We start from the raw sequence: 26,522 nt of genomic DNA on the forward strand, positions 1-26,522 counted from the left end.
CGTGGGAGACAACATGAAACCACAGGAGAAAATGTGGTATTGGGAGGAAGGAGCCCGGGGAACTGGAAGGTATCAGGGAAGAGAAATGGCCAGAAAAAGCTATCTTTAATTTGATATGTAAATAACTTTTTCATTTTAGAAGAAGTGAACTTTGGTTTTGATGACCTCAATGATTTTGAAGTTGACAGGTTGTATAATTTGTAGAATCCCCTGAAGTGGAGTTTTCTGATATTTCTCCATGATCCGAGGGGAACTGCGGGTGTGTGAGGAGGAGGACCGAGCGAGTGAGCATCCCTTTCACCCCATGCGTTCTGCCAGCCTCACTGGTGACTGCAGATGCCAGCGTGGCTCCTCACGGGGCAGCTGTGCTCGGGTGCTGTCTTCCCTACCATGTTCCTCTGCACCCATCACGCTGCGCTCTTGGGAAGGATGTCACTGTGCAGCCCACACCTGAGCAGGGGTACCTTCACTCTCCCTCTTGAGGACAGACTGTCTGTCGACTTATTTAAGACTCTCCCACATCAGAGATTTCGTTTCTTTTGTCCCATGATTATTCCTTCTAGCATCCTTTCATATTAGCATGGATCTCTGCCTGTTTATTTTATATATTGGATGATTTTTATTGCTCATTGCTCAAATTGTTCCAGATTCACCCATTGGGAGCTCTTTCAGTGGGCTCTAGTGTCGCTTTGACAGACTTCATCCCTGTGACTGTTCTGTTTTGAGAACACTCTGGCTTCCTTGAATATGTTCTTCCCCAGTCCTAGAGCTGACCACTTCTCCACAGATCCCAAGTGCTTTTACTATATAAAGGCATTAGACACCAAGGTCTGAGTTCTGGCTGTGCTCACTGTTACTGGGGTGTCATTGCTTTTAGGCATTTTCAGGGGGTGGGGGAAGAAAGCAGACGTGCACACACATGCACACACATTGGACTAAACATGAGTTCACAGTGACAGTCCAATTTATCCGTCCCCACTTGGCTCACTCCAGGGTCTTTCCTTTTCCGATCTCTACATTCCCCCTCTGACTCTGAGAAGTCTGGTTCCCACCATCAACCTTGATGTGCAGTTGAACTTGCATATTACGCAACCAGAGTGTCAGTACTGTTAACTGGCACTCCCTTGGAAAGCAGCTGGGTCCCCTGGAGTGCAGGGTGCCTGGGCAGTGACTCTTGCCTTCAGTGTTAAGACTAGACTAGGTTCCAGAGTCACTTAGATCAGTACCTTTTCCCTCAATCCTTTCAGCAAGATCACATTCGTAATGCAGTTAGATTCTTGTGCCCATTTTTTCCTTTCCATTCTGGGACTCTTCAACCTCCTAAGTGATTTTTCTAAATTTTATATTTAAGATTTTATTTTGTGCAATTGGAGTCTGAGATTGAAAACCTGCAGTGTCACGTGTCTTCTGCTAGAGTGTCAAGCGGAGGGTTTCACTCTGTTCATGCATCGAAACCCCCCATCCCAAACCCAGTCAGCAAGTGAACTTTATATCATTAATATGTCTGCCTTTCCCAGAAAGCCATACACTTGGAATCATAAAGTTTGTAGGCTGTTTAAAAATACTCAAGTTAATTTTTATTACAGTTTTAGATTTAAGAGTAGATGAGTAGACGTATATAGATTTCTAATTACCCACTCTATGCAATAGACACCATATGCTTCCGGAATTGCTCCAATGGAGTGAATTCAGCCAAAGCAGGAACCTAAAGCAAGAAATGCCATGGAGCCTTGAAAATCCTTCCAGAAACCCCCCGAATCCTGGGAACTTAGTCAACCTCCCCTCACATGAATGGTGGACATTTGAGCCCATTTAATTTGAACAAGGTGACTCTGGCATTTGAGTTAGGTCAGCAAGTGGACCTTCTTCTTTCAGCTATTAGAACAACAGCAACAACAAAAACCTGACTCTCAGGGGGCTTCTTGGGATCCTTGCCTTTTCTTACTGAATTAGAAACTGTAGTGGAAACACTGGCCAGCTGAGCGAGACTGAATAGGCACCAAATGATTGTAAATGGCCACTTGTGCAATCCACTGATTCCAAAGAAACTGATTCCATAGGACCAACTGTCAGTTACAGGGCAAGACCGGACCTGCTGGAGTACAGCTTTCCACAATTCTCCTGGACACATGATTCCAATAGCAGCGTATTAGATCCATGTCATCAGAGTTAGATGATGGTTAGCAGTGAACTTTGGCTCCTGTAGAGAGGTTAGATCATGAGGTGCTTTAGTGGTCTCTGTAAAATAAGACTCTGATTCGTTCTTCATCCTTCTAGGAAATAAGTTGTTCCTAGATGTACAGCGAGCGCTCTCTGCCTCGGCACATGCGTGGCTGAGCAATGCAAGCCACCGCTCCATTCATTTTTCAAGAATTTGCATGGGAAACTCGAGGCCCGCAGTGGCTCCCACAGACACAGGCACACAGAAGACCTGATCATGAGCAGATTGACACTACCCCAGGGTTTGTCTTCTGGAATGTGTTCCTCCACAAAGAACCACCTCTTACCTTTCCAGAGCCTCTTTACAAAATATTCTTATAGAAGTTATCTCATTTAATTCTCGAACTTGAAGCAAGAAAAGCAAATATTTTTCTATATTTAAATATTAGGAAATAAACACAAAAGGGCCAATTGACTTGTCTAAGGTCACATCCTTGTAACTCACAGAACAAAATCCCTGGTCTCTCATTTTCTTGTTACATTTCCTCAACTTCAAACAGACCAAAAATACTAAGGGCTTTGAGCAAGGTTTTGAATGGTGAGGGCTGTTCACCATGATATTTATCCTCCACCCCAGTAAAATCATTTAACATTTCTAAACACTCATTCCCTTCAGAGTTTGCTGTGTATTTTCCCGAAAGGAATCAATAATGATTTAAATTACCGCAAAACAATTTGTCGAATGCCACTTTAATAGGCAGCATGAAAGACTCAAAATTCTTGAGTAATAGAAAAATATTTAATATTCATAGACACAGTAAAATAGTCGACAGAACAATAATTAATAGCATCATGACAATCTGTCATGTTTTATTAGGTAAAAAACCATTTGACGTGCTTTTCATACCCAGATTTATATATATTGATGTGTGGAATGATTCATACTGCCATTTTACTATTAAACTACCCAAGTTTCACTTCATATTTTAAACTAAACAATTAATTTTGTCCGTGTGCACCCTATCTGAAGAGACTGACATGAATTTGTCATTTATTCTAATTATGCATGCAAAATAAGTTGCAGACAGCAACATTGTCATGCTGTGTGCCGACTATTTAATATTTATAAGGTCCCAGCAATGATTAGGCAGCACTTACGACAAAATCACTGCTCCTCCGAGCACGTGAACTCGAGTATTCTGACACCGTCCCCCACTCACCAGCAGGTGAGCTCCTGAGCGCCAACCTTGCTGCGGAGGCTGCAGGTCCCGGGCTTGCCCCTCCTGTTTCGCGGTTAGCTTCGCTTCGTACTAGAGCCACAAAGGGCCCCAGCAACTGCAGGCAGCATGGAGAAGCGCTGCCTGGGCTCCAGGGCAGGGCCGGGTGGTGAGGGGGTAGGAATCAATGAGTACCCACGTTCACTTCACCACTGGAAAAAGAGCCCCAACAACATCCAGCGGACAGATCTGGGCACGTTACACACAGCCGCACTTTCTAAAAGGGGAGAGCGACTCTGCCTTTGCTGATTTTCAAGTGTTTGTGATGAGCATTTTGGCCCTGACATTTTTCTTTTTCTTTTCTATCAACCCAGTTTCTGTTGATCAGTTGCTAAGGGCCTCCTGAGAACTCTGCTTGGGAATCAGGGGCATGTTCTTCTCTCGAAAAACCACCTGTACAGGTGTCTCCCTGAAGGAGACAGGACTAGGAAGATAGGAAGAGAAGGCTAATGGAGTCACTCAGAACAGAGGTACTATGAAAAGGTCAACTTTCAAAGACAGATGCAAAGCCTCGGACCTCGAAAAGCACATGTGTCTATTGGGGAAATGAAGAAAAAGAAGGAGGGGAGGAGGAGCCGGAAAGGACTGAGGTTGAAACAGGGTGCTGAATGATCCAACCACAGGAGCCACCTGAGATCTGGACAGGCTGGGGGTGAAGTATTGAAAGAGGATGGAGAACTATTGCGTCTTACAGTCTAGGGACAGCGCGAGGGGTCGCAGAGAGGAGAGTGCAGAGGAGTGAATCCAAGACACTGCAGAGGCTACTGGCTTCTGATCCCCCTCTTGTAATCTGCACATCAACCCCATTTATGCTTGTATGGACAGAAAAGAACACAGAGACAATATGAGCTTGAATGTAGAAGGAAAATTTTTTAAAAAGCACTAAATTTGCTCTGGTATTGTAAAACCAGACCACACTTATGTTCCTACAACAGTTATGATGATGTGTGTGCGAGTGTGTGTTTTTGGGTTTGTGAGAGTGTGCATGTTGGCATGAAAAAGGCAGAGGTGGAATGGTGGAGAGACCCTTTTGCTCTTCCCCGAAAGGAGAGGCTCTCGGTGTGATCAGGTCTGACCCCAGGACACGGCATGCTCCCGTGTTTTCATGGCAGGTTTTTCGGCTGATGGTGTGACAGACACTCTCCTTTCTTGTGCTGCTGTTCAGGTAGGTGAGCTGCCTGGGACTTGCCTTATCTCTGCCCTGCCTCCTTTGTTCTGCCCTGGTATGTTTCCTCCCGGGAAGAAAGGGATTCCCACATTAGCTCTGAGTCGAGGTGATGAGCTGCAGCACCCACCAGCTAGTCGCGCACCTAGCCCTGGGTAGTGGCCAGCATCTAACATGGGCATACTCTTATCTCTCCTTTACCATCAGTCCCCGGAGGAAAGGAAGGAGGGATGACTAAATCAGAGAAGAATACGTCTAACAATGCCTTATATCTCAAGGTTCAAGAGAGTTCTTTCCAGGAACCTCCCCCAGGGGGGGAAAAAAATCTTTCCTGCACCCTTGAGACTGAAAGCAGGAAATTAGATAAACATCCTTCAGAAAAACAAGGCCTCTACTAGTTAGGAAAGCTCAGGAGTGTCTGTGAGAATCAGGAGGTGCGTCGTGGAAAGGAGTGGTCACCCCCACATCACTGACATGGAGAGGAATGTGCACTGTCTGAGTCTAGAGTTCAAGTTCAGCTCAAGTTCACAGGGGCCCCTCATTCCTGAGGCAGTGGTCAGGCTGGCATCCAAGGTAAGGAATGGCCTTGGGGCAGTGACAGAGCAGAGTCAGAGCCTCCTCCGAGGCCTGTGAATCCCCCAAGAGCTGTGCAGCCCAGGGGAAGAAGCAGGGCAGACCAAGTTTTCCCACAGGAAGAACATTAGGCCATTTGTGTTCGGAAAACAGGCCGCTGAAGAATTCTTCTGCTTCACCCAAGTTGTCTTTTTAAAATTCCAGATCACAAAAGAAAGCAGGCAGGAATGGTGGGCGGAGGTGGGGGAGGGCAGATAAAAGAAAGGCCCACTAAGGCCAGTGGACACCGCATTGCCAGCTGCTGAGGGCCATTGCTAAGTAAGAATGACACATGGCATGACCCAGGTCATTTGCAGTGACATTGCATGTAAGGTGACCTTGCTCAAGGACCAGGGCGAATCCGGGTTTAGGGGTTTAGGGCGGATCGGGGTTTAGGGGTTTAGGGCCGATCAGGGTTTAGGACAATCCTGGTTTAGGGCGGTTCCAGGTTTAAGGTGGACCCTGCTGGGAATAGGGCGTATCCTGCTGCCTCAGGCTCGCCCGCTCCTTGAGTTCCCGTTGAGCTCTCACGGGATTCAGAGAGTATTTGGGATGCAAAACTTGGAATTTGGCGGAGAACATGGATTCCCCCAGAACGTGTGTAGAGTGCCGGTGTGAGTTTGGGAATAAAGAGTTGCTGTTTGAATCTACAAGGTGTGTGGTGGCTCGTGATTTTGTGCCCAGCCAGACTGCGGCAGCCAGCGTGGCATTCGATGGCGTGCCACGGATCCCACAATGACACACAGAAGCCAGACACTCCCCCCAGGGACTGGAGCTGCCCTGCCTTCGCAGTCTCCGGGTCTCAGCTGCCGCTGCCTTGCTTGACCCTAACAGGCTCCTCCCGCAGGACTTTGAAATTGGATTGAGTGTGGCCCTGACTCTCTCCCTGGCACAGTGACCAGGAACAAACCAGTTGGAGCCGCACATAGCCACTTTCTAATTTCTCCATGTGGACCAGGTGAGCTAAGAGACCACTTTGTAGAGACAGAAGAGCAAACAAGTATGTCCTGTGAGGCAATAAGGCAGGGTCCAGAAGTCCTACTGCTCCCTCCCACTTCCACTGAGGTTTGCAAAATTATGTCTCTGCCACTTTCAACCAAGGAGGTGATACTTAGCCAGGGAACATGATGCAGGTCCACCTAGTACAAGACAGGGCAGGGCACCCTTCCCTCCCTGCCCGTCCTGATCATATGGTCACAGTGTTCTTACCAAACACATCAGGGAATCTCTGCAAAACATGCAACTTGGGTTGTAGTAAATGATTCTGCAAACCTTTCCAAAGTCACGAAGCTAGTTTTATGTATGAGTTTCAGGAGAAAAAAAAATTCATTATCTTAAACTTGAGCTTGGTAATCTTTAAGAGTAATGTGTGTGTTAGGGGATAGCCAAAATATATAAGGAGCACACACAATTCAACAGCACCACCACCAACACCAACCACCTCCACCACAATAAAAACCCAAAGATCAAAGAATAGCTCAATTAAACATGGGAGAAGAGTCCTTCTCTAAAGAAGACCTACACAGAGCGCAAGGCCAACAGGCTTATGAGAAAGTGATTCCCCATCATTAACCCTTCAGCAAATGCAGATCAGAGTCACAAGAAAATACCCCTTCACACAGTCCTCAAAAGCTTTTATCAAAAAAAAAAAAAAAAAAAAAGATGGGAAGTGGCAAGTGTTTAGAGAAAAGCTGAGCCTTGTGCATTCTTGTTGGGATGGTATATTGGTGCAGTCACTGTGGAACACAATATGAAAGGGCCTTAAAAAGTTAAAAATAGAAAAATCCTATGACCCAGCAATCCTTCTTCTGGGCACATACAGAAAGGAAATAAAATCCCCACCTCGTGAATATATCTGCACTCCCATGTTCACTATATACGTAACATATCTGTTCATATACCTGTGAAATGTCGTATTATTTGATATATTAGTCTGCTTGGAAACAGGAGGGACTGCCATTTGTAAAAGACATAACTGAGTGAGAAGATCTTAAGCCATGGAACAAACCAAAGCAAGACAAGCCCTGCCTGATCTCCCAAGTGGAACCTTAGAAAAGATAGAAATAAACATGAGTACACGGAGTCAGAGAGCCGAGGGTGGTTAGCCAGGGTGCGGCTGGGGGAGGAGGAGGGGATGATGGAGGTCAGAGAACACAAAGCTCATTCATGCGTGCTGAGCAACTCCAGAGATCCCACGCATGTGAGGAGTCTAGTTGGAAGACTTCCCTGGAGGTAAGACTCACTGTATCAGCAAGGAAATATGCAAGCCACAGAGAGCAAATCCCTCCTGGCAGACTCACCGTACCCATCGCTTCCCCGAGACTAGAGACTTCTGTGAAACTGCAGGTTGTGAGTGGTCATGGGTGAAGGACACACCCAGGCACACGACGGGGTGGACTTGGAATCCTACCTTTATCGCCTCCTAAAATCAGTTTAATTAGACAGGCAGCCTAAGGAATCAATGCTTTTGTGATATTATTTGGTCCATTTGAAATGATCTTAGCAACAAAAAGGAAAAAATATATATATATAAATTACTATTAAACAGCTAAAATTTCCACTAGTAAGATCTTCTTGGTATCAACAAGCATTCTTCCTTCTCCAACTTTGCCCCACCCTATTCAGGACAGTGGTCCTTTTTAATGTTGATTTAACACCAAATGCAATATTTTATGTCGCTGGATTTTTTTAACATTGCAAGTGCCCAGATCTGAAGGGAGAAGTCCCTGCAGGCCTTGGAAGGTGCTCTCCACGTACAGACTTTCCTGTGTCAGTGGGCGGAGGAAAAGAGCTGCCCTGTTGTTCTGCCAACAATGAGTCTTCTCTAGTCTATAAATAATGGAAAAGAGAATCTCAGAAAGGATTTTTTTTTTTTTAATTCTGCTGGCTTCAGGCTACCTACCCAGCATGCCTTCTTGTTTACAACTGCAAGTACAAATGTACAATTTTCCCCCTTTTCACTCAAAACATTAGCTTTTTGGCTTATGGAATTAACCTCTGCCACGCATCTATGCTGTTTGCCTGCTGTTGCTATTTTAAACACTGAATCTGTTTTGCACTTTTTACCATAAGGCTCTTAAAGTGTTATATAAACTGCTACTCCGTGAATTCTCTTTTTATCTCACATAAGGTAAATGTTAAATCCTCACCCACATTTACTGATGGGCAAACTGGAAGTTTTAGGCATTCAACAGAAGCTCGGTGTTCTACTGGAGACATTTTGAATGTGGGTAGCTAGCGGCGTTAACTGTTTCTCGCTTTTGCAGATGTCTTGCTTAACATCTGGACTGCATGCGTCTGCTGGTCAGGCCTTGGCCTGGACACCCTGATGACCTGCTGAGTGGCCTTCCTGTAGACTCCCTAATTAAGCACCTCTTCCTACGGGGGACCCCTCCTCCTGGGGGTGCCTTTCAAATACAAACCCATCCATTCAGAGCCCACACATCAACCCTCAGGACCCTATCCACCTGCCCCCAACACCCAGGGCCAGCTAGGCAACTGGGGACAGCCAGTGTGGACAGGAGTGCTCTCGAAGAGTTCACACTGTAGATGTTAAATCTGCTTGTCTTCCTCAGTCTTTATTTTCCCAGAAATGATACAGAAGGTTCTGGCCCACAGTGTTCTCTCCCCTCTGCCCTGGACCTGTCCTGCACTTCCCTGAGTGGCCCTGTATGGCGTGGTGTGCCCTGTCCTCATGGGAAGGCTGAGTAATAAACCCTCTTGCCAATGGCAGTCATTTCCTGATCTGTAGTCTGACGATATCTCAGTCTTTCTGTCAATATGTCGTATTTTAAAGCAGAATCCTAGTTGGAGACCCGGGTCTTCTCTGTCTCTACTTCCCGATTCTCTGCCCCTATAACAAGGCTCTTGCTGGAGTTACATGTTCCCCTTACTAACCCCTTACCATGTCTGTGCAGAACATGGCCCATAGACTCTGGCAATCCTGAGATACAGTTGTACCGGTTGAGAAACGGAATATTAATCACCCTTTCCAAGTTGCTCCCAGTCCTTGGATCCTGGGCCTTAGTGAGAACACGAGGACATGCTGATGCCCCTCTATGCAAGGCTCCAATGGTTCTGTTTGCTTTGCAATTTCTTTTCTCTCTTGCTTTCCATTTGTTTGCTTTTTATGCAAATTTTTCTGAAAGAAATTTGATGTAATTGCTGCGGCTAGTCAAGTGGAGGGGAAAATGTAGGCATCATAGGCAAAATGGAATTTTTTCACATTAGTATTTTGTTGGAAACTCTATGTGATACTTTTGATGTCCTCTACCAAGGTGGATTTGGATACTGTTCAATGACTTTTATGGAAATTTAACTCTCCAAAGTCCAAGTGCATTTGAAAATGAGATTAGATGGTTTCTAAGGTCAGTTCCTGCACTAACGATAAGCTTTGGAAGTTCTATAAGCAAATACTCTCAGATGTCTAGCTGAAATTTAAACCAAATAATAACATTAAGCTTTCAGTGCAATGAAGAACGTGGGCTACTGGTGTCCCTGAAGTTTGATCATTTCCAAGGCCAGTAACTACAATGGTTCTCCCACACCTGGAAGCTAATGAGTAATGAGCACTATTAAGGCTTATTTCAAATGTAAAAAAACTTGAGATAATATACTAAATTGTTCAGAAGGTTGTTTTCTTAGTGCCTGCTGGAATACTACAGGATTTTCTTTAGCCATCCGGAGTTCCTGCCTTCATCCCAGTGCCGGTGAGGACGAGGATGGAAGAATTTCCAGTGTTGCTGAAAACCGGACGAGACTATGGCTGAAAAACAGAGGAGACTTCGGAGCTGTTGCTGTTTCTGCTGCTACAGCTTAGGCTAGCTGCCTGCAGAACTTACCTGGACTGTGATTTACCTGGACTGTAAGTTAATCTATTGAGACACTGCTTTTCCTGGACTGAGACAACAAACTGCAATCTACAACAAATTGTAACTCGGTATCTTTGCAAACGGTGTCATTGCTGGTCTAATCTTTCCAAGGGCTTCTTGCATGGAGCCATCAATTGGCTTGGTATTGTGGCATTTTGTATCCTCCCCTTCTGCTTGTAGCAGATTATTTATAGTGTTTGTGTAAAAACCACTATGGTCGTTATTTAAATTAAACAAAAGGGGGAAATGTTAGAGTCTGTAAACAAGTCAGGATGGCGCCTGGTAAAATGCCAGAGGGAGTGGTTTGTGAAGTAACGCCAGGGAGCCATTAAGTGTGGAGATTTCTTATTGGTTGACTGATGTATCTAGTTTATGCTAATTAAGATAAGCTGTGTGGAATGTATAAATACCGCTCCTGTCCTACAATAAAGGGCTCCCACTCCTGCTGTATCGATCTACACAAGTTGTTCGTCACCCCCCGGGTTATTTTGCTGCAGCCGGACTGCGGAACACTGCCATGCATATTGAAGAATAAATTAAAAAATTAAAGAACGGATGAGCATGTGAATGCAGATGTCTCTACAACATTTTCTTTAGGTATATGTGGGATTATGGGATCCATAGTTGCTCTAGTTTGATTTTGTGAGAGCCCTGCATACTGTTTTCCATGATGGCTGAATAGTTCACGTTCCTACAGACAGTGTTCAGGGGTTGCCTTTATTCACATCCTTTTCAACACTTGTTTTATTATTTTTTATAATAGCCATTCTTACTAGAGTTAGACAATATCTCTATGTGATTTTGATTGGCATTTCCATGAAGATTAGTGATTCTGAATATTTTTTCATACAGTGGTGGGTCATTTGTAAGTCGTCTTTTGAAAATTATCTATTTAAGCCTATTGACCATTTTCAAATTGGGTTCTTTTTAATTTATTTTATTTGTTGTTTTTAGTTATACATAACAGTATTTTGATATGTCAAACATAGAGTAGAACTTTCCATTTTCGTGGTTGTACATGATGCGGATGTTCCTTGGTCGTGTTTTCGTATATGAGCAGGAAAGTTATGTGTGATTCACTTTACTGTCTTTCTTATTCCCATCACCCTCCTTTCCCTTCATTCCCCTTTGTCTGATCTAATGAACTTCTATTCTTGCCCCACCTTGCTGCTTATTATGAGTTAGCATCCACATTTGCGAGAGATCATTCAGCCTGTGGTTTTGGGGGACTGGCTTATTTTACTTAGCATTATAGTCTCCAGTGTCATTCATTTACCAGAAAATGCCATAATTTCTTTTCTTTATGGCTGAGTAATATTCCATTGTGTATATATACTACATTTTCTTTATCCATTCATCTGTTGAAGGACATCTAGGTTGGTACCATAGCTTAGCTATTATGAATCGAGCTTTTATAATATTGATGGGGCTGCATCACTGTAGCATGCTGACTTTAAGTATTTGGGGTATATGCCAAGGAGCAGGATAACTGGATAAAATGATGATTCTATTGCAAGTTTTCTGAGGAGTCTCCATACTGCTTTTGTGAATTGTTGCATCAATTTTCAGTCCCACAGCAATGTAGAAGTATATCTTTTCCCCCACATCCTTGCCAAAATTTATTGTTGCTTGTATTCTTGATAATTGCCGTTCTGACTGGAGGGAGATGAAATCTCAATGTAGTTTTAATTTGAATTTCTCAAATTGCTTGGGATGTTGAACATTTTTTTTCATATATTTGTTCACTGATGGTATTTATTCTTCTGTGATGTGTCTGGTAAGTTCCTTTGCCCATTTATTGATTGCATCATTTCTTTATTTTGTGTTAAGTTTTTTTAGTTTTATATATCCTAGAGATTGGTCTATCAGAGGTTCAGGTGTCTATAACCTAATGTCTACAATCCTAGATCCATTTAGGGTTGAGTTTTGTGCAGGGTGAGAGATAGGGATGCAATTTCATTTTACTACATATGGACGTCCAGTTTTCCCAGCACCATTTGTTGAAGAGGCTATCTTTTCTCCGATGTATGTTTACGGCATCTTTGTCTAGTATGAGATAACTATTTTTGTGGGTTTGTCTCTGTGTCTTCTATTCTGTACCACTGGTTTTAACATCTGTTTTGCTGCCAATATCATACTATTTTTATTACTATAGCTATGTAGTATAATTTAAGGTCTGGTATTGTGATGCCTCCTGCTTCACTTTTATCGCTAAGGATTGCTTTGACTGTTGTGGGCTTCTTGCTTTTCCAAATTAATTTTATGACTTTTTTTTACTTATTTTTAAATATTTCTATCATTGGGATTTTAATAGGGATTGCATTAAATCTGTATAGCACTTCTGGTAGTGTGGCCATTTTGACAATATTAATCCTGCTTATCCAAGAACATGGGCAATTGTTCCATCTCCTAAGATCTTCTTCAATTTCTTTCTTTTTAAAATTTTTTTATTTTTTATTATTGGTTGTTCAAAACATCACAAAGCTCTTGACATATCATATTTCATACTTTGATTCAAGTGAGTTATGAACTCCCATTTTTACCCCGTATACAGATTGCAGAATCACATCGGTTACACATCCACGATTTTACATAGTGCCATACTAGTGACTGTTGTATTCTGCTACCTTTCCTATCCTCTTCAATTTCTTTCTTTAATGTTCTCTAGTTTTTATTGAAGAGATCTTTTACTTCTTTTGTTAGACTGATTCCCAAATATTTTATTTTTTCAGTTATTGAAAATGGGGTAGTTTTTCTTATTTCTCTTTCAGTCGATTCATCACGAATTATAGAAATGCAATTGATTTATGGATGTTAATTATATATCCTGCTACTTTGCCGAATTTGTTTGAGTTCTAAAAGTTTTCTGGTGGAGTTTTTTGGGTCTTCTAAATATAGAATCCTGTCATAGGAAAAGAGAAATATTGACTTCTTTTTCTATTCTTTTCCTTTTAATTTCTTTCTTCTGTCTAATTGCTCTGGCTAGAGTTTCAAGGACTGGATTATTTGTTTTTAGTGTTGAATATTTGAATCCTTAATATATTTTGGATATTAATCCCTTATCAGATGTATAATTTGTAAATATCATTTTCTTTCTCATTCTGCAAGGCTCTATGTTCACTGTTGATTATTTCCTTTGTTGTGAAGGTAGTAGTTTTATGTAATCTCATTTGTCTATTTTTATGTGTGTTTCCTACATTTTTAGGGTGTTGTCCAAGAATATCCTTGCTCATTCCAATACCCTGATGCCTTTGTATTACATTTCATCTAGTAATTCAGTGGCTCCAGATCATACGTGTACACCTTTAGTCTGCTCTGAGATGTTGGGCTATAGCTCCTTCTTCTGCATGTGGACACAGCAGCTTTTGTGGGAAAGAGTTTTCTCTTTTCACTGTGTGTTCTTAGCATTTTCTTGAAAACTCGGTTGGCGAGAGATGTGTGGATTCCTTCCCAGGCTCTTTCCACTGCTTTAGGCCTGTTGGGGGCCGTGTGCTGTGCAGTTTCTGTTGCTGTTGCTTTGCGGTTTATTTTGAAGTCCCCTGTGCAATCTCTCTGGCTTGGTTCTTTCAGTGCAGGATGCTTTGGCTATGCACTGTCTTTTATAGTTCCACAAAGAATTTTAGAATTGTTTCCTCTAGTCCTTTGAAGAACATCATAGGTATTTTGATAGGGACCACATTGAACCTGCGGATCTATTCGGCTCTATGGACATTTTAGCAGTATTGATTCGTATGATCCATGAACCTGGTAGTCTTCATTTGTGTGTTCTCTTCAATTTCTTTCATCAATATTTTATAGACTTTCTTGTAGAGATCTTTCACCTCTTTGGTTCAATTTATTCTTGGATATTCTTGTATCCATTGTAAATGAGAATACTTTCTTGATTTCCGTTTTAGGTAATTTGTTCTTGGTGTATGGGAACACTACTTATTTCTGTCTGTTGATTTTGTAGCCTGTAACCTTGCTAAATTCTGTTCTTAGTTCTAGTAGGTTTTTGGTGGAGCTTTGGAGAGTTCTTTTTTTTAATATAAAGATTATACCATTTGCAAACAATTTGCAATTTGACTTCCTCTTTTTCAGTTTGGATGCCTTTATGAGAAGGTCCTTTGAATAGGGCCTCTTTCAGTGTTCTTCCTTGCACTGGTGTGTGGAATTGGAATGACTGGAAAGGTATATTAGCAGGCACTTCCTCAAACTTTGCTTCAATGTCTTTTGTCCATTCACCTATAATATAAGCTGCAGCAAATGTATCTAAATTATCATAGATATGGGTGGTGGAATATGCATTGTAAACATCAGACCTCAGAGAAAAATTAAGTGTTTATTTAAAATAAATTATTGAGTTAAGACCAAAGGGAATGAGACCTCCACTCTCCATAATGTTCCAGGATGGAAAGTCAAAAGCATTTGATATACAAAGGTGACACTCTAATGAATAGAGTTTGAGTTGACTGTTAAATTTTCAGGAATTTTGCCAGCTTGCTGCTTAACAGAGGCTTATAGATAATTTAATTTTATAAACTTATAATTAATTATATTAAATGCAAGGACAATATTTATGCAAACTTCATTTCCCAATTAACCTGCTACATTGTACTACTATCTGTGTCATTGAGATTATCCATGTCTTTTTGACTTTGTGTGCTGGGAATAATGTGTCATGTTGTTCTACTGAACATTGACTCATAGCCACACACAGGACAGTCATGTAAACTTGACATCAGCTATGGTAGGAATGTTCACACTACAGAAATCAGAAAATGCTAAATCAGGGCTTCATTCTTCTTTTACTGATTGTGCAGAAATAAGAAAAAGTTGAAATAGGTCATTCAAAGAGATTGAACTTAAATCACATCTTGTGTGATTTCTCAAAAGAAGAAATACAAATGAACAACAAATATATGAAAAAAAAAATTACATCCCTAGCAATCAGGGAAAAGCAAATGAAAAATGCACTGATATTTTGTCTCCTCCAGTTAGAACTACAATTATCAAGAATGCAAATAATAATAAATAACACATAATAATAATAAGTCTCATTGTTGGTGGGATTGCAAATTAGTAACAACCATTTTGGAAAGCAGTTTGGAGATTCCTCAAAAAACTAAAAGTGGAAACACTATATGACCCAGTTATCTCATTCCTTGATATTTATTCAAAAGAATTAAAATCAGCCTACCATAGGGAGGAAGACACATGAATATTTATAGCAGCACAATTCACAATAGCCAAGCTATGGAACCAGCCCAGGTGCCCATCAACAGATGAATGGACAAAGAAAACGGGGTGTATGAACACAACGAGTTTTATTCCATCATAAAGAACAATGAAATCATCGCATCTTCTGGTAAATGGATGAAATTGGAGAACATAATGCTGAGGGAAATAAGTCAGGCTCAAAAAGTCAAGAGTCAAATGTTTCCTCTTATATGTGGAAGCCAGAGCAAAGTCAGGGGAAGAGGTGGAGGCAGATCCCACTAAAATAGAGGAGACCAGAAGGTAGAGGAAGGGATTGAGGGAAGTGGGGAGGGATGGGAAAAGGGGGACCAAGGAATGAAACTGACAAAATCATGCTATGTACATGTATTTCAGTGAATTCCTGTGTATGTGTATCTATAAAGAATTACTTATAAATTAATTAACAGTTAGAAAGAAGACCAGTAGAGAAGAAGAAGGAGGGTACAGGGAGAGGGTGAGGGAGGGAAAGAGGACGCACTGGAGACCTAAATGGATCAAATTACATCCCATGCATGTATGGATATGTCAAAATGAACACCATTATCTTGGATAACTAGGAAGCACTAATAAAAACATTTTTTAAAGTGTACCTTGTCTGGACCATTATAATATGAATAGTTCAAAAAACTAAGTGTATGTTGTCCTAGGATTCAATCATTTTCAGTTAATATACGAGGTCCTGTATTATTGTTGGACAAGTGGCATTCCTTGTATGTCTTTGCTATATCACTCTCACCTTACTCAGCAATGTAAATGAAGATTCTAATCCACAGTCATGTAAGAAACATGTTTGGTAATCAAGTGCAACCCTAGGTTGACCTGGAAAGGTGTTTTAAAAAATCATTGAAAGTGTTCTAAGAGATTGAATTTGTTATATGAAAATAACAATAAAGAACAATCTTACTATTTATAAAATTTTTGCTACACATCTTTGTCAGTAAAATTTATAATCAACTTACACAGGTGTTCATCTATATGTACACCAACATTTGTTTAATTTACTGACCATCAAAACACCTGCCTGCTCAGTTTTCTGAAAGTCAGATCCACTGAGGGATATGGAGTATCCTGGGAGAATTATGACATTTTGCCAGATTTGTGAGCTGAGGACACACCAAGCCTACATCAGTGACAGTCTAGTGATAGTTCTGACCTTTCCCACCTTTCCCATAGCCACTTAGAATGATCCTCCCAATGAGCCTTCAGATTGTATCTTAGCGGGGTATCTTAGTTCCCCATCTTTGTCAGGTATATGGAGTTTTAAAATTCTATGTTAATATAGAAGAAGGACTGAAACCTTACATTTATTTTGTTTTCATCAAGTGTCCTACATGGAACAGATATCTCTTGCTTCCTGCAAGACATATCTAGATAATAAAGCAAATATTCTGTGGTACCAATAAGCTTGTATTACCTTCCAGAATATCCACAGCCCTTGAAAAAACTATCCTTGCCGTTCCTGTGGTGTAGCAATAACAGAGAAGATTACATGAAGGCCTGGCACTCACTGTTGCACACGGGCAGCCACAGAGCAGGTAAGAGGCCACTAATAACATCATACTGTGTGTTCCAAGAGACTTACCCAAATCAAAGCACGGCGGCAATAAGGTGGAGACCCAAGCAGGAGCCAAGGGAAGATACCCCCACCTAGCTTCTTCCCTTGTCCCCCATTTTCTAAGGGGTGCAGAACTCACTGGCTCTGCTGTTCACTGGACACCTAGGATTCCGCCAGTCCTGAGAAAAAAGCCGAGCCCTCCCCACTGCCCTGTCCTTGCTATCCTGCAAACAAATCCTGGGAGCAACCCTTGAACTTCATCTCATGGAAATGCCCAAGCACCCTGACCTCTTCCAAGAGAGTCAGTTCAGCGCCACCCCAGCTGCGTGGAGGGGGACAGAGGCTGCAGGGTTGGCGCCGGGTCTGCCAGGCAGCATCTCCGCCCAGCTCTCCAGTGCACCAGGAAGCCCGGTCTTCAAGGGTCTCCTGTCACACATCCTATACATTACCTGCGGAGGGCACTGAAAGCTCAGGACCCCTGTTCTTGATTCTCCTGCTCTTCAGTGCTGGGAAGCACAATGGTTTGTGTCGTGTGCACCATGCTACACCCTGGGTGTCCAAGTTGCTTCAGTTTCTTTCCTCCCCCTCCTCTCCTCCTCTTCCTCCTTCTCCTCCTCCTCCTTCTCTTCCTGCTTCTCCTCCTTTTTTTCCTACATGTAGACAAACCCCCAACAGCCTCTGCTCCATGAGTGAGAACAGCCTCTGCTCTGCTGAGTTGCTCATCCTGTTCTTGCTCAGTACTTAGATCAAGGCTGGGTGGACGCTGGACCACAAGGTAAAGGAAAGGCGCAGAATACACCAGGCCCCATGAACAGCACTCCATGCGTGGACAGCGCCCTGGCCAGCCGGGGTTTTTACAGTGAGGGTGTGGGTAGTAGCATGACTTATGGTGCTGGCCATCCCACACCACAGCGTGCGCTTGCACGCGCGCACACACACACACACGGCGCTGCTTTTGAAATAATTTTATAGAGAAATTTAAATTGAAAATGTATTATTCAAAAGAAAGGGTGCTAAATTTTCCTTTTTTATCTTTCCAAGAATTTATTAGACACTAACATAATATGAATATACAACTGTGATGGGGAAATGATTGCTCAAGAACGCTCATTTCGACATTTTAGGAGGAATCCATCCATTTTATCATAAAATATAAATGTGCGGCATTACGAAGCCCCCTGTCCCTTCCGCAGGGATCTTACTAGGAAGGTGTGACCATGATCAGTTTAGAGATTGCTACAGGGAAAACTGGGCTTCCAGATGGGAGACTGAGGTAGTGACCCTTTAGGCTCCTTCCAACTTTAAGACCCTGAGATTAGATGGATTCAGTTGCTCCTGAGTTACTCGGAAGAGTAGGGACAGGAGTGGGCTTGGGAATGCCCCAGACTCACTGTAAGAGTCTAAACACACGGGGTGTAGGGCAGCTGGCCTGGCGGTGTGGCCTGGCTGAAGTCAGGCTCCTGGTCGGAGGAGCCTCAGCCTTTGAAGAGAGCTGCCCGAAGGTCCCTCAGCTTTTCACCTTCAGGGGCCCGAGACTGTTCACATCCTGAGAGGGTTTCAGTGGGGGAAAGAAGCTGTGCCTTCCCAAGTCACACTTTCTCAGAAACAGAGACTCTCTGAAGGCTCCTTAACTTTTGTCTGAATATTGAGTCAAGAGATGAAGATTGATCTCATTTGGAGGTGGAAGCAGTGCGGGCGATTTAACCCAGTGGTGCTTTAAAATGCACTACATTTCCAGCCCTTTCTATTTTTTTTTTTAATTTTAGGCAGAGTCTCCCTAAGTTGTTTTGGGGCCTCACTAAGTTGCCCAAGATGGCCTGTAACTTGTGATCCTCCTGCGTCAGCCTCCGGAGTTGCGGGGATTACAGGTGTGCACCACTGAGCCCAGCTTGATTTCATTTTCTGTCTTAATTTGGAAAACACAACAGATTTTCAAGTTGCAAGCAGGCCATTATTGACAGAACCGAGTTTAATCGGAATTCCCAGGCTTTAGGGGTTTATCACAAATCCCTCCAAATTCTAAAGCAAATGCATTTTGGTCACCAGCTCACAGAGAAACAAGAGCCCTTCTTTATTGCCACTACCCAGATGTTTTCCTGTCCTGCAAATGTGTAAACCCCACAAGGAAAGATCATCCATCTGGTCTAACAGCTGCTTAGTGCCTCTTCCAATCCAGAACTGGACTGTGGTTTCGAAAATAGTGGCAGAATATTGTAGGCAGGTAGGAGACCTTCCTAGGCAAGGGGAAAGGTGTGATTGTCCTGCTAATGGGGATGGCAATTATGGCCCTTAGCATAATGATGGAGAAGCAGAGCAGCCCTGATGGCAAACCCACTATGGAAACAGCATTGCCATTAAGATAATGGTGCCCGAGAGGCAGGGCTCTTTACAGGGCTTGCAGAAACTAATACCAGGAATTATTGTGTTTTAGCAAGTCACATCTAGGATGAAACCTAATCTACATTGACTGAGTGGAAGTCCATTTATATAATATGGATAACACACTAGCTTCAGATGTCTGTTCTCTGAAAATTGATGAGTAACAAGATTGGAGAAAAGCAGGATTGAGCTACTTTTTCATATTTATTTTCTACAAATGTTCATGGACATTAAACTTGCATATAAATGATATTCAGTGCAGGGTATATAAGACAGTTGGCACCTATTAAATACTCTAAGAAGAATGGTGTTCATGAACTACTGAGCACTGTCTACTCTGGAAGGGGGAAGGGTTTACACAATAGGAAGCAGAGCCAGTCTTGGTTCTACTCAGCTCACCCCAAACTTTGGGGGTCTGCCATGTTGAATAATTCCTGGTCAATACTAATCGCTTGCTTACCTGGAGAACATTTCTTCAGGATCCCTACAAAAGAATAAAAAAAGGAAAAAAAGATACAAAACTTTTTACAAGTTGAATATGCCCAAAGATAATATGCCTGAATTATAACCAGGTGTATTATTATCAAACAATCTTTAAAAAAGAAAAAACACAAAATAAAAAAATCCCAAAATACTGTCAAATAATTTATTGACTTATCACATTATTATTTTATTTAACCCTCAAAAGTTGAGAAAGTTCTCTCTTGCAATTATTTTTTACACAAAATAGACAATGTAATGAAGCATGCTCCAGGGGTCTCTGTCACTGCTCACTGTAGACCCAGACCCAAGACTTGAGTTCTCTGGCCCTGGGTTCTTTCTGAGAGAACGGGGTCTCCCTGGAGCACCCCAGGCAGGCACTCCTGGAAGCAGGACTTTGTGGTGTGCTGAATCAGGCAACGAAGTGTGTCCTGAATATCTGATGAAGAAGAGGAATTTGAATTGTGAAGTGGATAATACCTGTCGGTGACAAAGACAAATGAAACACTTTGTTATAAAAGTTTAATGGGGTAAAAATGAAAAATTTACACTTATTATTGCACAGCTCAGTGGGCTTGTTGCAAGCTCTTGTTTGCTCACCAAGATCCTGTGCACTCCAATGGGGACAGCAGCAAGTGAGAAAATGAATTTGAGGGACAGTGGCCCCAGGAAGGCTCACCAGCCGCCCATACTCTCAGCCTCTGCTGCCGGCAATACTTGCACGTTGGTGTTACGAGAAGGACCATTGTCACTCAAGTCCAGAGGCTGCACTCTCTCTAATCTGGTTGTCAACCGTGAATCCTTTGTGACTGCCTTGGGCTTCCTCCTCATCTGTCAGTCTGGCTGACTCTTCCTGTCCCTCAAGTCTAAATAGGATACGGTTTTACACCCAGGAGCTAGGGTCACCCTGGCTTCGAAGTCTTTGACCGTGGAGGTCCCCAAAGTTAGTCCACTCAGAGCTTCTTGACTCTGATGACAATGGACTCAATATTGTACATGGTCACCTGAGTGATCCTTCTTTACAAAAACAAATATAATTATTCTAAAATTTCAAATTTAGAATACCTAGCCATTGCTGTCGAGATAAAGAAACCAGACTTCTCAGTCTCACATCTTACATGCCTTCAGATCTGATTCCTGGACCCAGCCCAAGCTCAGTCCCTCCTCCCCCTGTGGGCAGCGTGTGACACTCAGTCAGCCTTTCCCACCTGTGGCTGTGCCCATGTCCCTCCAGGCAAGTATCTGAGCTTATTTCTGGTTCTGAGATTCACATCATTCTGTCTCCAGGTCTAAACACTCCTTTGGAGGAGGTTTGGCACTAGTAAGAGAACAGGGTTTGGGATGTGCCATTACTTGTCAAGTGGCTAGAGGGTCTTGATTTAACATCTGAGCAGCCATCTTCAATGTTAACCACCGTCTTTTGAGATGAGTCTTTCCCGTACTTCCTCTTACCTGAACTACCCCGACCCCCACTAGTGACCTACCCCATGGTACCATAACCCTGAGCCAATCCCAGAAGAACAAGACCCCTTGGCTCTGGAAAGCCCCGTGATGCCATCAACCTAAGCCAATCCCATGCTATTCCCACTGCCCAGGTCTGATGTGAGTACCCAGAGCCGGTCCCACAGTGTCACAGCTCCAGCTCCAAACCCCTACCCCACAAAAGCTGGACACAGGAACATCTGGGGCCTCTCCCCTCCCTATAGAAAGACGACCTTTATTTGTCAGCTCTGACAAGTAAACCTTGGTGTGAATTTCTGCCTGGTCTCCGTCCTTCATTTCTCTCTCACCCATTTCTCGCTTTCTCACTTTCCTTTCACTGGCCACGTAACTTAATTGGTCTGTCCTAGCCCCCTGAAAATTTTGTATGACATATTAATCCAAAAGCTCACTGATATGGTGAAGCATTATCTTTGTGTTGCACAGCTTTTTGTCACTGTGACAAAATGGCTGAGAAAAACAACTTAAAAGAGGAAAGATCCATTCTGGTCAAGGTTTCAGTCAGGGTAGGCTGGGTCCACTGCTATCAGCCTGTCTGCAGTGAGCAGAGCATCATGGGAAGAGAATGTGTGAGCCAGTGGAGCTGCTCACTTCCTGGAGGCTGGCAAGCAGAGGGTGGCAAGGACAGGAGACACCGATCCATTCAATTATGGACCCACTGATGGGTTAATCCACTAGGAGATCACAGCCCTCGTGATTCAGTCACCTCCCCAAGCCCCACCTCTGAACACTGCTGTGCTGGGGACCAAGCCTTCAGCACGGGAGCCTCTGGGGGACATTCCAGATCTAAACTGTGACCTTCCATCTCTGGTTCCCAAAGATTCATGTTCATCTCATAATGAAAAATGGACTTAGTCCAGTTCCAAGAGTCCCACACACAGCATTAACAGAAGGAGCATTTCTCAAAGGTCCAAGACCAAAGTTCTGAGACTCAAGGCAAACTCTCAGCTGTGAGCCTCCGTAAGAGTCAAAAGAAAATTACCTACCTCCAATATACACAGTCAACATCCCCCATCCAAAGGGGAGAAATAGGGGGCTACCAAGGAAGCGCTGGACCCGAGCGGGACTGACACCAGCAGGGGAAACGCTAAGCCCTGTTGATCCATTTCCAGAATGTAGGCCGCGTGGCGGCTGTGTGCTCCTAGGCACTGGGCAGCCCTGCACCTTGGCCTTGCCAGGTGATGCCCACATGGCCTCTCTCTCAGGGTACCTGTGCTCTGTGTGCAGCTCCCATCCCATGTCCTTGGCATCTCTTGGGGTCTCCGGGACAGCCTTGGCTTCACTCTCCTGATGCGCTGCCCCCTCAGAGCCTGCCTTCGGGAATTCAAACTTGACACATCTTACTGGCCTTCTAGGTCTTCTAACGGCCTTCCTCGGAACCTCTGCTGCTATATCCATGACCCTGTCATTCTTGCATCCTGCGTGCCCACAACACAAGCCCCACGTGGGCGGGGCCAAGTCTGCTGTCAGTGGGAGGAACGTCTGGGCCCCTGGACCACAGCAGCTGCTGGAGGCCGTACGCCAAGCCCGGGGAGGGAATCCTGGAGGACTGTCTGTATGGCACCCAGGAGTCGTTTTCAAATGATTGTACACTTTTATGCATTTGACCCTGGGATGGGTGGGGTCTGGCTGATTTCTGAGATGTCCACAAGGCATCTTTCCTATTTTTAGGTGCAAAACACTTGGATTCTTTCTAATGCTCTAAGGCCCTAACTTAACATTGGCTTCTTTTCCTTCCAAACAACAAGTTTTTCAAATCTTTATGTTTTCCTTCTTGATCCTGATACTGGTTCTAAACCTGGATAGAACCATCCAGCACTAACCAGGCCACCACCTGGATGCTGTGCTGCCTTGAAGTTTCCCCCAGGGCCCATCACCTTGGCCTCACTGGGCGTGTAGCCCTCACCTATAATCCCAATAAGTGAGGAGGTTGAGGCAGGAGGATTGCAAGGTTGAAGCCAACCTCAGCAACTTAGTAAGAACCTCAGCAATTCAGTAAGACCCTCTCTCAAACTAAAAATGAAAAAGGACTGAGGATGCAGCTCCTCCGTGGCAAAGCATCACTGTGGTCAATCCCCAGTACCAAAGGAAAAAACAAGAAAGAAGTTCAGCCTCATTCTAAGTTCCAAGTCTCAGGACACGGACAACTGACAAGGGCACACGTGTAGAGCAGCTCTTTGCCGGAGTGTAACACAAGCGGCTTCTCTTCCCGTTCCCAGTGGAGTCCTCATTCCCATCTGAAACCTCATGAGAGAGTCTTCACGACTTTCATTCTGATCAGCTTCCTGGTCTTTCAAGTTCACCCAAGAATCATTAAAAAAAAAAAATTGTTTACAACATCCTGTGCTTTCTCCATCTTACATTTCCAAACTCTTTGAAGCTCCTTTTGCAAACCAGCTCTAAGGGCTTCTGAACCACATGGTCAGGTATAGTCAGAGCAGTGATTCCACTGTGACAAAATGCCTGACATAAGCAGCTTCAAAGGAGGAAAAGTTGATTTGGGCTCTCAGTTTCAGATGCCTCAGACCATGGTCCCTTGACCCCATTGCTTTGGGCTTCTGAGAAGGCCAAGCATCATGGCAGAGGGGGTGTAGAGGAGCAAATGTCCTGGCCTCCTGGTGGCCAGGAAACAGCAAGACAGAGCATTAGCAGTGGGCAAGGGCCAGGGGCCAGATATAGTCCCACTCCCTTGAGTCAGGCTCCACCTTCTATGGTTCCCTCCCCAAGGTTCATGCAATGAAGACCCACCAGGGGATTAGCCCATGGCTGAGGCCCGTGGGAGTCCTTCCTGAGGTCAGACAGCGTGTTTCCTGTTTCCCTGGGCTCAGCTCCGTCTTTCCTCCTCTGGAGACATGTCCCCATCCTGTCTGTCCTTCCACAGGGCCCTGCCCCACTACGTCACATCGCCCTTACATGCTTACTTCTGCACACCCAGGCCACCGTGTCCCACGCACAGAGAGCATCATGCAGAGATGCGTTCCGTGCCCAGGTACCCTGCATAGAGCCTGGCACACAGTGCCCAGGCGGTACTCCTTGAGTCAGTGAATGTGAACACAGCAAGAAAAAGCACATGTACACATGTATGTACGTCCACGCGGGCTGAATCCGTTGCCCACCTTTGAAGCTTTAAGTGTATTTTTAAATGACTCCATCTTTCCCTTAGACTCTTTCCCTTTGCAGTAAATACTTAAGGAGAAGGCTCAGCAAACCTCATCTTCCCAGAGACTGGAGTCAATAGTTAAGTGTTCAATTTTCTTCCTTTTATTGGAGTGAGTGGCTTTAACTTCTTCTCTTCTTACTAGCATGTCAATTCCCAGAGAACAGCATGGAAGTTTGACACAACACTATCTTCCACAATATCTGGTCGTTGCAGTTCACATTTCTCACTTTTCATGTTTGTTGAGTGACTTGTTGACTGACCAAATAAGGGGCAAATGGTGGGAGAATCACATACATTAGGAAAAGCACAGTATTTGTGTGTAATCAGGTGAGTCCCTCTGGATGATTAGCAGTGGCATGTTTTGGCTTGTCTCTTGCAAAACTCTTTTAAAAGTTATACAGAAAAGGAAAAGGTCTAACTTGTTTTTTCTTTCTGTCTTTTTCTTTTCTTACCTGCAAAGTGAAGCACACACTTCCATGTGCTTTTATCATAACAACAACAAACAGAACCCCAGTGAGGCTGTGGGAGCAGCCCTTCTGTCATTCTGAGGTCTCCAGCAAGCTGACAAGCTGAGGCCTCAGTTCTCCTGATCCCTACCCTGCCTTCCTGTTAGCTCCAGGAGGAATCTTTGCAGGCAAAGCGCTTAGTTCTGTTCTTGGAGAACAGCAGTCTGCAGCAGCTATTCTTAGAAACCTTTGTGGGAGGCAGAGATCCACCTCTGTGGAGAGTGATTCACCAGGCTTCGCTAATTACGCACCGTTCCTCCTGTAGATGATGGATCTAAATATCTACAAAACCCAGCCCAGGAACCTGGAGGCTAATTGGGCTGCAAACATCCCTTTGCGAGGGCCCGGGGGCTGGAGACGCGCAGGCAATTAAGTTCTAATGGGCCGACCCAGGCAACTGCCGTTTCCCTGCTGCCGCGTCTCAGGCTCGACGTGTCTGCTGCAAAACACAGCAGACCCATCCCATGCCCACTTAATTCCCACCAGCAATCTCCTGGTAAGGTCTGCCGCTGGGTCAATGGGCCTTTGTTCTTCCAAAATATTATTTAATAGCATTTCTTTCAAGAAATACTGTCTGTGAGCACCATCATGGCTTCCAGGGTGAATATGACCGAGCATCTCCCTCACGAAGGCTACCTTCCAATGGGAAAAGCAGGACAAACACACGACCACAAAGCCGTCCTGGCAAGGTGGAGGCAGCAGAGACAGGGCCAGCACAGGACTCCAAGCACAGGTGTGGACTGGACTCCGGGGTTAGGCTCGGGACCTCTTCCCTTTCCATCGCACGGTTTTTCATGGGGCAGTTGGAAGCTTCTGGTGGAACAATCTTTTCTGTTCCTCACCCCTAAGATTCTGGTTAGATCTACATAGGGACTTGTTTCTCAAAGGAGGGCTTTTGTGTCCCTGGGAGCACAGCCACAGTGGCAGCAGCTCAGGGTGAGTAAGAAGTGCAGACTGTGATCTTTCCTAATAGTTTGAAACTGTGCTGTGCAGAGAACAAGAGATACATTCACTCCAGACACATTGACCAGGTAGCTGCCATGTCTGGGCCTGTGCTTGGGGCTGGGGCATGGCCTTCAGTTGAAGCAGCTGGACAGTTCTCACGAGCATCCTTGGCAGGGGTGGGAATGGGCGAAGGACAATGAGCACATAAATAAGGAAAAGGCAGTACTTCAGGAGGAGAGCGCCACAGAGCAGGCCCAGCAGGTGTCAGGCGGGACTCAGGCAGCATCTGCCTGCTTGGCCCAGCAGGGAAGGCCCCTACTAAGTGCAGGAGCCTTCAACCAGGCTGTGAGGGAAGCCTAGGAGCAAGCCATTGGGGAGCTGCAGGGGAGCCTTCCAGGCAGAGGGGACAGCGGGGGCAGAGGGGACAGCGGGGGCAGAGGGGACAGCGGAGGGCAGAGGGGACAGCGGGGGCACAGGCCTTGAGCTGGGTGAGGTCAGGCAATATTGGAAGTTTCCTGCGACTGACACTGAGAACAGGCCGCAGGCAAATCGGAAGGAGAAAGGGAACTTGGAGAAGTGGAAGCAGGAGATGGTGCCAATACGAGGGCGTGCTCAGGTGATGGGGGTTGGGAAAAGGATGAAAAATGTTTGGAATCTGAGTATTTTTTGGAGGT

Source organism: Marmota flaviventris, chromosome 6 (genome assembly GCF_047511675.1).
Source record: "Marmota flaviventris isolate mMarFla1 chromosome 6, mMarFla1.hap1, whole genome shotgun sequence".
Taxonomy (NCBI): Eukaryota; Metazoa; Chordata; class Mammalia; order Rodentia; family Sciuridae; genus Marmota; species Marmota flaviventris.